The sequence below is a fragment of the Pinus tabuliformis genome, chromosome 5_2 (genome assembly GCF_031772625.1).
Source record: "Pinus tabuliformis cultivar Carrire ecotype Pingquan chromosome 5_2, CPIR1, whole genome shotgun sequence".
Classification (NCBI taxonomy): Eukaryota; Viridiplantae; Streptophyta; class Pinopsida; order Pinales; family Pinaceae; genus Pinus; species Pinus tabuliformis.
In genome coordinates this window covers 134,866,472-134,879,566 of record NC_142306.1, presented here as the reverse complement: position 1 = coordinate 134,879,566, position 13,095 = coordinate 134,866,472, and the positions used below count along the sequence as shown (strand labels likewise).

The following is a 13,095-nucleotide window of genomic DNA, read 5'->3' as shown; positions in this document are numbered from 1 at the left end:
TGAACATAGAGCAGCCCGAAGGTTTCGAGATCTTCAGCAGCGAGTCGCATGTGTGCAAGCTCAAGAGAGCGCTATATGGGTTGAAACAAGCACCACGTGCTTGGTACACACGGATAGATAGTTATTTCACCACACTTGGATTCTCTAAGAGTGAGGCGGATCCTAACCTATACCAAATTGTGGTGGAGGGTAAGTTGCTTATGATTGTACTTTATGTAGATGATTTGATTCTAACAGGTGATGAGTTGTTGATACTTTCATGCAAGGATGATCTTGCTAAAGAGTTTGAGATGAAGGACTTGGGCCTCCTTCATTATTTCCTTGGATTGGAAATTTGGCAGTGCAATGATGGACTATTTGTTTCTCAGGGTAATTATGCTCGGGAGATACTAGAGAAGTTTAACACGCATGGCTACAAGCTTGTTGATACTCCTCTTCCTAGAGGTTGGAGGAAGGAGGATGCTACTTCAGCGGAGGTAGTGGATGCCACTATTTATCGATAGTTGGTGGGGTTGCTTATGTATCTGGTCAATACACAACCCGATATATGCTATGTTATTAACCAGCTTTCACAAGCTATGGTTAAGCCAACCAACCTCTTCTGGAAGGCAGGCAAACATGTATTGCGTTATCTCAGAGGCATATTGAGATATGGATTGTTGTATAGACATGAGGATGAGGTGAAGCTATGTGGCTTCACAAATGCAGATTGGGCAAGGAGCCCAACGGACAGAAAGAGCACATCTGGAGGGGTCTTCAGTATCAGGTCAACAACAGTTTCTTGGTATAGCAGGAAGCAGAGATCTGTGGCACTCAGTTCAGCAGATGCCAAGTATATGGCAGCAAGTTTGGCTGCATGTGAGGCTATATGGATGAGGAAGATCATGGTCGGGTTGTTCGGTTCATACCTGGAGCCTACTGTGATTTATTTTGATAACCATAGTTTCATTAAACTCTCGACTAATCCAGTATTTCATCATAGATCTAAGCACATTGACATCAGATACCATCATATCAGAGATTGTGTGCAGTGGAGAATCATGTTACTTTCATACATTCCAACAGAGGATCAGGATGCTGATATCTTGAAGAAGACGCTCACCAGGAGAAAATTGGAATACCACCGAGGCAGCATAGGGGTTGCTGATAATCCATATCTTGTTCAGAGGGAGTGTTGAGAATGCAACAAAATGATGGAGCTTAGTGGAAAGAAGTCGCCTTCACTAAGTGGGCCCGCAGGCTATTTTTGGCGCAAAGTCTATTTTTAGACATATGGATCATGGTCTATGAGTTGCAGGATGCTATTTGTGGATGATTGGTCATGTTGGTGAAAATAGATGGACTTCTATTTTTAGACATATGGGCGATTTCTATTTTTAGACTGCCAAGCTAAAAATAGAACAATGGAATATTATTAGACAATAATAATATTTGGACTATAAACATTATCTTATCCTCTTGGAGCGCTTCAATTTGAGCTACAGATGTGGCAAATGCAGCTGTCAGAAGGAAATACGCTTTTCTTGTGAGTCAGTTGAGCTATTGCATGGTGGACTTCAGTTAGAACTCATGTGGTTGAGTTTGGTGGAGTTGATTGTGGAGTTGATGGAGTTGTGTTCAGTTTGACTTGGTTAAACTAGTTGTATTTAGTCTAACTGCAGAATACAATAGTGATGAGTGATGTGAATTGATTATTAATTAATTCACTAATTATTAACTCATAAAGCAACTAAAGAATACATCAGTTAACTCAGTGCATGGACAGTTCAGTGGAGACAGGTGTTAGAGGTTGAGATTGCTATCAGTTGTGACTATAGTTGTGCATGAGATCTTGCACAATCAATGGATTTAGTTATGCCAATGAGGATTGCATGGTTCAGCCAAAGGAAATACGAGTTTTCTTCAGCCATTCATCATTTCTCATGCAGGATTGCACAGTAGAGGCAGGAAAATAGTGGAGGAGATTTGAGGCATCAGATCTGAGCTAGTTTTGTGTGTAACAGGTGGAGATAGTACTGAGTACTTGTGAGGAGTATTACTATGTACTGTTACATGTTCTCAATCATTATAATATACAGATAGTGTGGGGTTTTCAGTTGTATGGTTTCCCCGGGTTACATACTATGTTAATGTGTGCATCCGATTGATGTTTCATTGTTTTTAATTCTGAAAAATTGATGATCAACGTAGAGGAGGTTATGTATTATGCATGTATTCCACAATAGTGTATAATCAGGATAATCTCTGTGAATAACTATCATATTATTCAAAATTTCTACAATGTGTTTCCATCCATTCCATTTCCTTAAGGTCAACTAGGAGGTTGAATCAAATCATATTAGCCTCTCATCACATGTTTACCCCAGCTGACTGGTTACTTGGGTAGATGTGGGAGGAGGGTTTTATAGAGCGGTATCAAAGCATGGTTCACCCCTCAAACTGGATGGGCTATGTTTGGGTTCGGTATTATGTTGGTTGTATATGTGTTTCTTATGTTGTGAGACCATGTGCTTTTTGCATTTGCATGGTGTTGATCATGGTTGTAGTGATGTCACCATGTGGAAGTGAATGTTGTTGTTGTGGAGTGCATCGTCATGAGTGCATGACTGGTTACATGTAGTTAAATGTCGTTTGCATGTTTCCTTATTGTAGGCTTGGTTACATGTTTCTACCTCTTGTTAGAAGTATTGTTCGTTTATGCTTGGTTATATATGTTTATGCGTGTGTGTGGCCGATGTTTATTCTTGTGTGTTTTTCGCATATGTGTTAGTGTATCATCTATTTTTAGGGTTATTCACTGTCTACATACATTGGTATGGTTTATGTCGTCATGCATGAGGTCATGGTATGTGTGGTTGGCATGGTCATGCAGTGGTGACTGGACTCTAACTAGGATGATGGCTATAGGGTTATATTCTTATGATTTATATTTCTTTATGTTCTTGTGACTATGTTATACATGCATTAGATTGATTTGTTGATATTGCAGATGAGATATCCACCTGAACTATGCTAAGGTACGTTGGTTTATTGTGTTTAATTTAGCTGAAATGATATCCCTTACAGGAAGAATATCAAAGATGACTAGAAAGATGGTAGACTACAATTCCTGAGACTCTCCCTATGGATCAATTGACAAATGTGGTGTTGGGCATTCTTCTAATCTAGCAGACACACAAAGAAGCTTAATGTCATAAATAAGGAATAGTAAGGAAAACAATGATAGAATAGTATAGGCACATGAGAACCAAGTAGAGTTAAATTCAGTGATACTTCAGAGTTTGGCAGATTTGCAGTGATAGGGACCACATGGGATCAACTGTGAGGAGGAGGATAGAACTAAGGGGGCATATGGTAGTAGGACTCATGGTGTTCAGGGGTTGGATATAGATGACACATTGAGAGATGGAAGTTTTTTGGACACTTCGGAGAGGAGAGTGGATGCACAAAGGTACTATTCTATTTCTAGTTCAGATAGGTAGTATGATTGTCATCATTATAATCCTTACAAGAGGAGTGATAGAGGATACTTACCAAATGAGTTCAAGAAATCAAAGCCACCTACTTTTGATGGAGAGATGAAGAAATATCAGGATGCAGAGGCATGGTTTCTTTCCATGAGGAAGTTATTGAGGTTACATGATTATTTAGAGAATATGAAAGCAAGAGTAGCTACATTCAGTCTCAAAGGTCAAGCAGACATTTGGTGGGAAGATGTGAAGAATGTGAGATGTATTCATGAGAAGGACTTGACTTGGAGTGATTTTAAGTGGCTATTCAAGAAGCACCTATCGAAGAGATACTTTGATGACAAAGAAAAATATTTCTATGAGCTAAAGATGGGATCGATGATAGATGAAGAGTACACTAGAAAGTTCTTGGAGATACTGAGGTATGGTACTTACCTCATGGAGGAGAAGGCCAAGACTCGAATGTTCATTAGTTGATTACCGGTTGCATTTAAAGACAGGATTGAGCTTGATGAGCCTAGATCATTGGAGGAGAGCATCTGAAAGCTAAGGCATTGCTATGAGAAATCAAAGTAGAAATCTGAGACTAAGGGGGACTCGAAAGGTAATGCAAAGAACAAAGGAAAATGGGGCAAGAAGTGAGAAATACCTCAGGGTCTAGGTAATAAAGAGAATGTAGCTTCATCTAAGAAGTTCAATGCATTAGATAGAGGACAATGATTTTGATCAGAAGAACAAAATAAGGATGTAGGATGGAAACTTATAGAGTTTTGTACTTGTGGCAAGGATAATTGCAGGAGAAATTATAGGGTAGTATGCCTCATATATGTAGTGCACAGGACACACAGACTGCTGGGGATGTTGGTCAGAGTGTTCCTTGTATTTATGCAGCATTGGGTAAGAAATAGGTAGAACATCAGGCATCTATCATTGACGTGGATTGTAAGCTTTGTGATCAAGTTACTTCTATTTTGATTGACCCCCGATCTAATTATAGCTATGTTACTCCTGACTTGGGGGATAAGTGTGGTTTGAGTAAGTAATTTCATGTAGAATATTGGTTAGTGCAGTTGGCTATAGGTACAAAGAGGCAAGTTCATCATTAGGTAAGATATTTTGAATTTTATTTGAATAGTATGTCTATCACCACACATTTGAATGTATTACCATTGGGACCATATAGTATGTTGTTAGGCATGGATTGGTTGTATCTTCATAGAACCAAGGTGGATAGTTATGAAAAGACCATTGAGTGTGTGGATGAGAATGGGGAACCAAGAGTCTTACAGGGAAATAATAAAGCCACATCAGTTAGAATGGCGACATCTATGAAGGCAAAACATCGTCATAGAAAAGGGTGTGTATTATTTGAAGTGCACATTTCTAGTGACAAAAGTAATGAAGTTGAGGATGTAGATGTTTTGAGAAGGTACCCAGCTCTACAACTGTTCCAAGATGTATTTCTTGAGGATATCTCAAGGTTCCCACCTCACAGGTAGGTGTACTTTTCTATTGTGTTGGCACCAAGGGCAGCTACAACATCAAAAGCACCTTACAGGATGAGTACATTTGAGTTTGTTGATTGAAGTTATAATTGAAGAAAATGTTGGATAAGGGATACATTAAGCCAAGTGTATCACTGTGGGATGCAACAGTACTATTTGTGAAGAAGAATGATGGTACTCTTAGATTATGCATTGACTATAAATATTTGAACAAAGTGACTCTTGAGAAAAGGTATCCATTTACCAAGGATTAATGAGCTATTCGATTAGTTGGAGGGAGCAACAGTGCTCTCAAAGATTGATATGAGATCTGGATATCAACCGGTATGCATCAAAGAGGAGGACATTTACAAGAAAACCATTCTAACCAAGTATGGGCATTATGACTTTGTTGTTGTTCCATTCAATTTGACTAATGCTCTAGCTACATTTATGTGCCTCATGAATAGGGTATTGTGTCCATACTTGGATAAGTTTATTATTGTGTTCTTTGATGAGATATTGGTATATTCTAAAAATGAGGAAGAGCATTCTGAGCATTTTGCAACAGCGTTAAGGTTTTTGAGAGAGCATCAGTTGTATGCTAAGCTCAACAAGTGTATTTTCTTTCAGACTTAGGTGCATTAATTAGTACATGTTGTCTCCAAGGAGGGTATTGTAGTAGATCGAGAAAAGATAAAGGCCATCACACAGTGGGTAGCCACTAGGAATGTAGATGAGGTTAGATCTTTCATGCGGTTGGTACGCTATTATAGGAGGTTTGTCAGGAACTTGTCACATATTGCTTACCCTATCACATCATTGCAGAGAAAAGGTAAGAAGCTTGAATGGACAGAAGAGTGTGAGGCTAGTTTTGAGTAGCTGAAGCAGTTGCTAACACATGCACCAGTGTTAAAGGTTACAAATCTGGAAAAGGAGTTCGTAATATGTACAGATGCTTGCAAGAGAGGACCTGGTGTATTCATTATGCATGATGGATGGATAGTATGCTATGAGTCGTGAAAACTAAAGGACAATTAGTAGAACTATCTGACACATGATCTTGATTTGGCAACGATCATACATCCATTGAAGATGTGGAGGCACTATCATTTGGGAAAAAGGTTTGTGTTGATGAGTGATCACAGTGGTTTTTCGTATCTATTTGACGAACCAAATCTAAATGGCAGGAAGGATCGGTGGTTGGCTATGATCAGTGAGTCTGATTTTGAGATTAGGTATATCAAAGGTAAAGAGAAAATGGTGGCATATGCTCTTAGCATGAAGATATAGGTAAATCACTTAGCAGCTATGAGCTCTTATGGGGCAGATTTACATGATAGACTCTTCCAGGCAAGTCAACCGGATGTCATGTATATGGATATTATGCACAGGTTGCAACAAATTACAGGTATAGGCACATGTGGTTGTACAAGTACAGGTACAGGTAGTGGTACAGGTTCAGGTACATGTGGTGTTACAAGTATAGATACAGTTAATAGTACAGGTACACGTACAAGTGGAGGTGCACATGATGCAGACTATTTCCTGACATTGGATGGAATGGTTCAATTTAGAGACAAGATATATGTGCCAAATAGAAATGAGCTCAAGAAGGTGATATTGAAGGAATTTCATGTGAAACCATATTCAGGTTACCCAGGTTATCAGAAAACATTGACTAGAGTAAATATATTTTATTATTGGTCAAATGTGAAGAAGGATGTAGCAGAGTTTGTAGCTAGGTGTATCGATTGTTAGCGTGTGATGTAAGAGTGTAAGCATCAAATGGCCTAAGATGTAGCGTTGGGTTTGAGATAAAAGAGTGAGGTCAACACTTTTAGAGAAAATACTAGTGCCTTCGCTTCAAGGCCTTGTATAGATACAAATCCAGTACCTTCGCTTCAAAGCCTTCTATAGATACAAATCCAGTACCTTCGCTTCACTCCACATTCCTGAAACAACGATGTTTAGTCTCCAAAATTTTCTAGAATAGCCCTCTTATGACTATGAACTGTAGGGAAGTAATCATTGTTCGTCTGAAGCGTGCAACAACTAGGAGTTTGTCCATCTGTTCAACCCATTTCTTTCTCTCTTGGACCAGCTCGCCCACCATTTATTATATCAACTCGAGGAGATTCAACCAGCCAGCGAAACTCCCGTGTTAAAGCACCAAGGTGAAGGTAAGGGCGAACCGTCCTAGGCAATCTGGATGAATTAAGCAGGTGGGAAATGAAGCTATGAGGAGCAACTTGGTGAAGCATGAGGTAAGAAGCTAGTGTTTATCTATTGTTCTTGCAAGACTATTTCTAAAATCAGTAAACTATGTGGCAACCATAGTCAGCCATAGTGCAAAGGGGCGATGGACTGAGGGCCTCAGTGAGCTACCCAAAACGATATATGAGTTACAAATATTTAGAGTAAGCGTGCCATATCAACACATCATGTTCATCATGCAGGAGCATGTAATCAGCGAATCAAGAACCATATACACATTTCAGCCACATTATTTAATATTTACATGATAATGCTAGCATTATTTTATTATACACAGAATTTCAAAATATAAATCTTAACACTATGTTTACTTCTCTTCATATGGAGAACACACTAAATAAGACCTAAAATATTTTAATTAGCTATTAAAAAACCCTTGGCAATATATAAGTTGCAAAAGGGCTAACTGAAACATGTGAATCAAGACATTGGGTTTAGTCATTTGTACAAAGACTAATATCAAAAAAAAATTAATTACTATCGTTCTCCCTCCTTATACATGGATATGCACATTTAACATTTCCATCCACGATAATTTATCAAGCTTCATTGAAAGTATATTTTTATGTGTAATTATATACGAGTTGGCATCATAAGCGGGCTTTCTATGAAAATGAAGTTAGATTCATTTTTTGTCACCGTGTAGTTTAATGTTAAGTTTTTCTTTATTAGTCCCTGCCATCTGGCAATAGCCAGGGACTATAGTAATCCGATTTGGTTGATTTAGTGTTAATTCCAAGTGCTATTTATGAGATGTGTTGGTTAGAGCAAGGTTTTAAAATGCTCCGTGCCAGGATGACCAAAGTGCTCAGGTTTGCCATCTTATTTTGCCTCTTCCCGAGGCGGGAGAGGTCGGAGCTTAGGTTATTTTCCTTAGCCTTGTTTATTTTTGCTGACCGTCAAAGGATTTTGTGTTTTAATGTTAGCATTTCTTAGCATTAGTTTGGATTGTTTGCAATTTGTATTATTTTCAATTTTGGTTTGGGCGTATTGGCAGGCAGGTGTTCTGCATGCAGGTGCTGCAGCTGTCCGTGCATGGCGCAACTGAATCAACTGTTGCTGGATTAGGTACCCGCTTTCGCTCAACCCGCCTATTTCCCTCCTTCGATTGCCCTACCAGCTCTTCCTTTGGTTCACTCTGGTGTCTACTGTCTTCTCTTTGCAAGGAATCGATCGCACTTTGCAATAAACTATCTCTTCTTGTTTCTTTTTTCATCGGTCCCTTGCAAAGTGGAGGATTTGGAGGAGCCGAGGTCGTACGCTAAGGTTCCTGAGCAGCCGTGCCCAACCAGCAGCTAGAGACAGATTCCCAGCTGATAAAGTATATCTTCGAGTGGAAACTACCCCAAAGAGCTGGTAACTAACCTGGATGAAGCACTGTTCCATGAACAAATGGAAAATCAAGACGTTGCCATTATAATAAAGATGAAGAACACAGGTTTATCATATTATTTTCTCTTTTCTGAACAATTTGAATTTATCATATTATTTTCTCTTTTCTGAACAATTTGAAAATTTCTCTGTAATTATGAACTCAAAAGGTGGCATAAAAAAGGAAAAAAAGGGAACTGATAACCAACCTGATCAATTGCAGAGGGCTTTTTCCTATGGTGAAAAGTAGAAACCAGTATTGCAGAAGGAAGAAGTCGTAGCTGCTACCGCTCCGTGGGCTTCTTATTCTTCTTAGTCTGCTCGAAAGGTCTCGGAGGGGCTTGCGCTTCCTAGTGCAAGGAAAGCCAGTAACTCGAGAGTAGAAAGAAATAGAATAGAGTATGACAGAACCAGTAGCTTTGAGCTTGAACGTGTTTCAGCTCTTGTTCTTGTTCACGACCCAGCTACTATTGAATCAGCGTAAGGAGATGTCGATGAGGGTACAATAGAGAAAAGAATTAGCTTTGGTTCAGAGCTTGAATCAGAATATCCTTCAGTCACCCCAGGCGAGGAGTTCGGCTAAGCCGGAAAGATAGATCGAGTTTAGCCTCTTGATTTACATTAGAATCGAAAGAAGCCGGTAGCAAAGGAAGTGGCAGCAGTGCTTTATGCTTTTAGGTCTAGAGATTCATCCCCTAGTCTGTGAGGAAAAGGAGCTATTGGAGAAAGATAAGTAGGGGAGGAGGCAAAGCACCAGTGGTAGCATCCGTACCGGCATAGCCTTTATTTTACAATAAAGAAAGGACTGGTACTGAACTAGTAGATATGGTTGAGTCAGTTGTGGATCCAAAAGCGGTAGAAATGGTAGTAGTATACCTTCCATATCAAGAGCTAGAGACAAGTGATGGCTTTCCCTGTACAATAAGCCCAGTAGATCCAGTGGATTATGCTCGCGCTCATGATAGGGATTCAGTTTATGGCGTGAGGTTCAGTTCCTTATCTAGAAGCATACCGGGATATATACCCATAGTGGCTTCCATACCTATCTCTGGTAGAGTTAAGAGCATATCAACCTATGACTATTAGACCCATACCAAGATCCAGCAGTATACTTTAGCATTTACAGATCTCTTTCGTTATCCTATTATCCGGGTTACTCACCGTACAGAGCAGATTGAAGGCCATGAAATTGAGAGAAGGTTCAAGATCCATACCCAGGCGGGGAAAGGAACAGGGGTATAGGCAGTTGACTTAGTGAACTGAGCTTAAGTGGATTCAGTATATTATGCAGATTAAGCCATCTATTAAGCCATCTAAGTCAAGCCCATCTAAGCCAGCCTTAGCCAGTGATCCATACACAGTAGATCGATAATTTCTATACCTAGGTGACCTAGTCGCATATGCAGTAGCTCCAGATCGATACCCCGATGCACCCCTTCGTATGGTTCCAGGTCCAAATGCAGAGGCAGTTCCAGTCCTTGTCGCAGTGCAGTAGTTAGTAGGTGATCCAAGACCAGAGATAAAAGACGCAGCCTCGGATATGCCATAAGGACAGAGACAGCTGAAACATGCTAATTGAATAGGAGAATAAGGAACTACTCCTTCATCACAATCACTGACTTAGGAAAGGAGTCATCGACGACGCTAGGAGTCAGAAAGCCAACCAAGCCCGGAAGACTGCTTAAAAACGTGAGTGCGAGGTTCTGAAAGAAGTAGCTCGACTGAAAGAAGAGGTTCTGAAATATACTCGACCGTAGGGAGAGGGGGCTTTGGCGATACGGCTTTGTTGTGAGTCGTATCTTTGCAGCTTTCGGACAAGTAGCTAAAAGTCATAAATAAATCCTTTCCTTGGGTTGGGAAGTCAGGTTTATGTTGACGTGCCTTTGGACTTTCAGACAAGACTCAAAGCGTCGTTGCCAAAAACAACCTTCCTCCACCGTTGAGGAAGATCGGAACAGGCTAAACAGGAGCATTGGAGAGGGCTCAACCAACATTAATATCTAATGGATCAACTCGTGCTTATGCGGGTATCAAGCCTCTCTTCTTCAACGGGGTAACTACAGAGTTCAGTGCCACGAAATCCTTCACAAGCTGACAAATCTCAGCTCAGAAGCATATACCATTTGGTATGCATGCAGGTTGTCGTTCAGCATGAGCGATACGTGGCTGTGTTTATCATGACAAAACAATCATTTGGGTGCCCCTACGCTTCTCCATGTACTTCCTTATTGCTTTGACACTAGCACAGGACGGTGGGACCTTCTTTTGTGACGTGGCATCTTTGGCCTTGTGTGATGTGGCTGGATTCAAGAAGTTCCATGCAATATAGTTCGATGGCTGGATTCAAGAACTATCGTGCACTATGGTTCCGTTGGTTAGCCACTAAATTATAATACTTCATTGTTGTTGACATCTAAAATAATTAAGTCTTACCATTATTTTCTTAATTCGTCATTAATAAGATTAAATGTCATTATAATCTAGAAATAACACTTTATTTATACATTTGCAATCGGAGGAATCGCAATTATCTTTATATATTTGCAATCGGCTTTGTCAAGTGAAAAGAGAGCGGTGGCATAACATTAAGAACCATTTAAAAATGAGTAATCTCAATTTGTCACTATTTCTTATCAACCCACAATATCAATTAAGAAATGAGAAACATCAATTTTGCATTGTTTCTTATCAATCTACAATATCAATCATAAGTTACATAATACCAAGCAATAACACGTACATATGTAAAAATAAAACAACCTATATAAATTCAATTACAAACCTGGAAATGTGAGCAATTGAGGCAGCGGCCTATGTGCCGAAACAGAGGTACCATGAAACACTCGAATTCAGAAGATTGCGCTATTTCCAGAACTTCCTCCCGTTGTCCCAGGAACAAAACTTCCCTTTGGCTGTTTGTGACAGGCCAATACCTTAGTAGACCCCTAATAACAGTATCCACTAACATGAAGTCATTTTCCACAAACTGAGTAATACAGTGTGATAGTTGTTGATGATAGAGAGCAAGGCATTTAGGCTATGCCGACGCAAAAGAGCTCTGCTTAAAAAGAGTTTATGTTCCTCTTTTAGAGGTGATGCAAAACCATTTATTATGCTACCCAGAATTTCCAACAGCTCACTAATGCCATTGTGTCTCTTAGTTTCATAAATAAATCGATAGAATATGTTGTTAATTGCTATAAATGGTCGATGCATCATATATTTTCCATAAATGCGATGCAATATAATTTTTGCATACTCTCTCTAGGGTCTTCAGAATCAAATAGGTTGAGCAATCGCTGTATAAAGAAGCAATCTATATACCTCTTGGCTAATCTGGGATCTGTATCTGCAGAAATTATATATCGCAGTAAGAGTTCATACACTATCTGCAAATGTGGCCATGCAGGATCCATACAGGGATCTTATTCTTCCCGATCAAATTTGTCCAATCTTGTACTTTCATGGCAAGCTGGAGGCAAGGGATGAAAAAGATTTGAAGCAAACATTTGGCAATCTCCCCCTGAACTCTTTCTGTGAGTGTGCCTGCTCCATACTGAACATAGTCAACAAGTTCCAGTAAGGCTTGCCGCTTGAACTCTTTGTCTGCAATATTTTATTTAAGGTTTGAGAAATCATATTTGAGACAACAAAGATTCAATTTTTTAATCAAGATCCTATCTTTCAAACCAAGGAACATCTCTCAACAATGGTAAATTTGCAGTGGGGCTTAGACTACCATTGGCAGAATGATCAGATTCAGCGTTAATCACATCATTCTCTTTGATTGGAGATGTCAACGGGGTAACTACAGAGTTCAATGCCACGAAATTCTTCACAAGCTGACAAATCTCAGCTCAGAAGCATATACCACTAACACAATATTCAACAACAAGCTTCAGCGACTAATCATTATATGGTTTTGTGTTGCCTCGGTTGTAGACATGGGGATCTTTCTCTTCATTCGCAAGCCACTGCTTGTTTCTCTGTCTCGTGTATCCTTAGAACCAATTTAGGAGCATATAAATTTCACTAAAAAACCAACCGTTACAAACACAACTGGAAAAGGTCATCCACAAGCCTATTGTGCCAATTCAGGCGATGCTACAACATCTATTAAAGTTTTGGGCTTGCAGAAAGTACCAACAGGGAAAGATAAAGCCAAACAATTTTAAGTTGAAAACACAAATGGGCAAACCGTAAAGCTAACAAAGAACGCAAGAAATTCGTGAAATTCGGGCCCCTCATTCTCTCTACTTCGGCTCCAAGCTCGTCTTAGTCATCTTGTGATCTACTTTTTGCCAGCAGACCTCCATCAATTGCAGGTAATTACTTGTTGTATAATTATTCGGACGTCGGCTCTGCTCCATATGGCCCTTACTAGAGGCAAATGCATAAGCTTTGTGTTTTACAAATGCTGAGCTCCAAAACAGCAATAGAGCAAGCAGCATGAACATATATATGAGCTATAAATTCCTCTTGCCAAGTCTACT

At 39.6% G+C, this 13,095-nt stretch overlaps 1 pseudogene; it reads right to left on the bottom strand.

Moving 5' to 3' along the window:
* Positions 1 to 11,235: 11,235 nt before the first annotated feature.
* Positions 11,236 to 12,302, bottom strand: LOC149157878 (serine/threonine protein phosphatase 2A 59 kDa regulatory subunit B' gamma isoform pseudogene; annotated as a pseudogene).
* Positions 12,303 to 13,095: the final 793 nt, after the last annotated feature.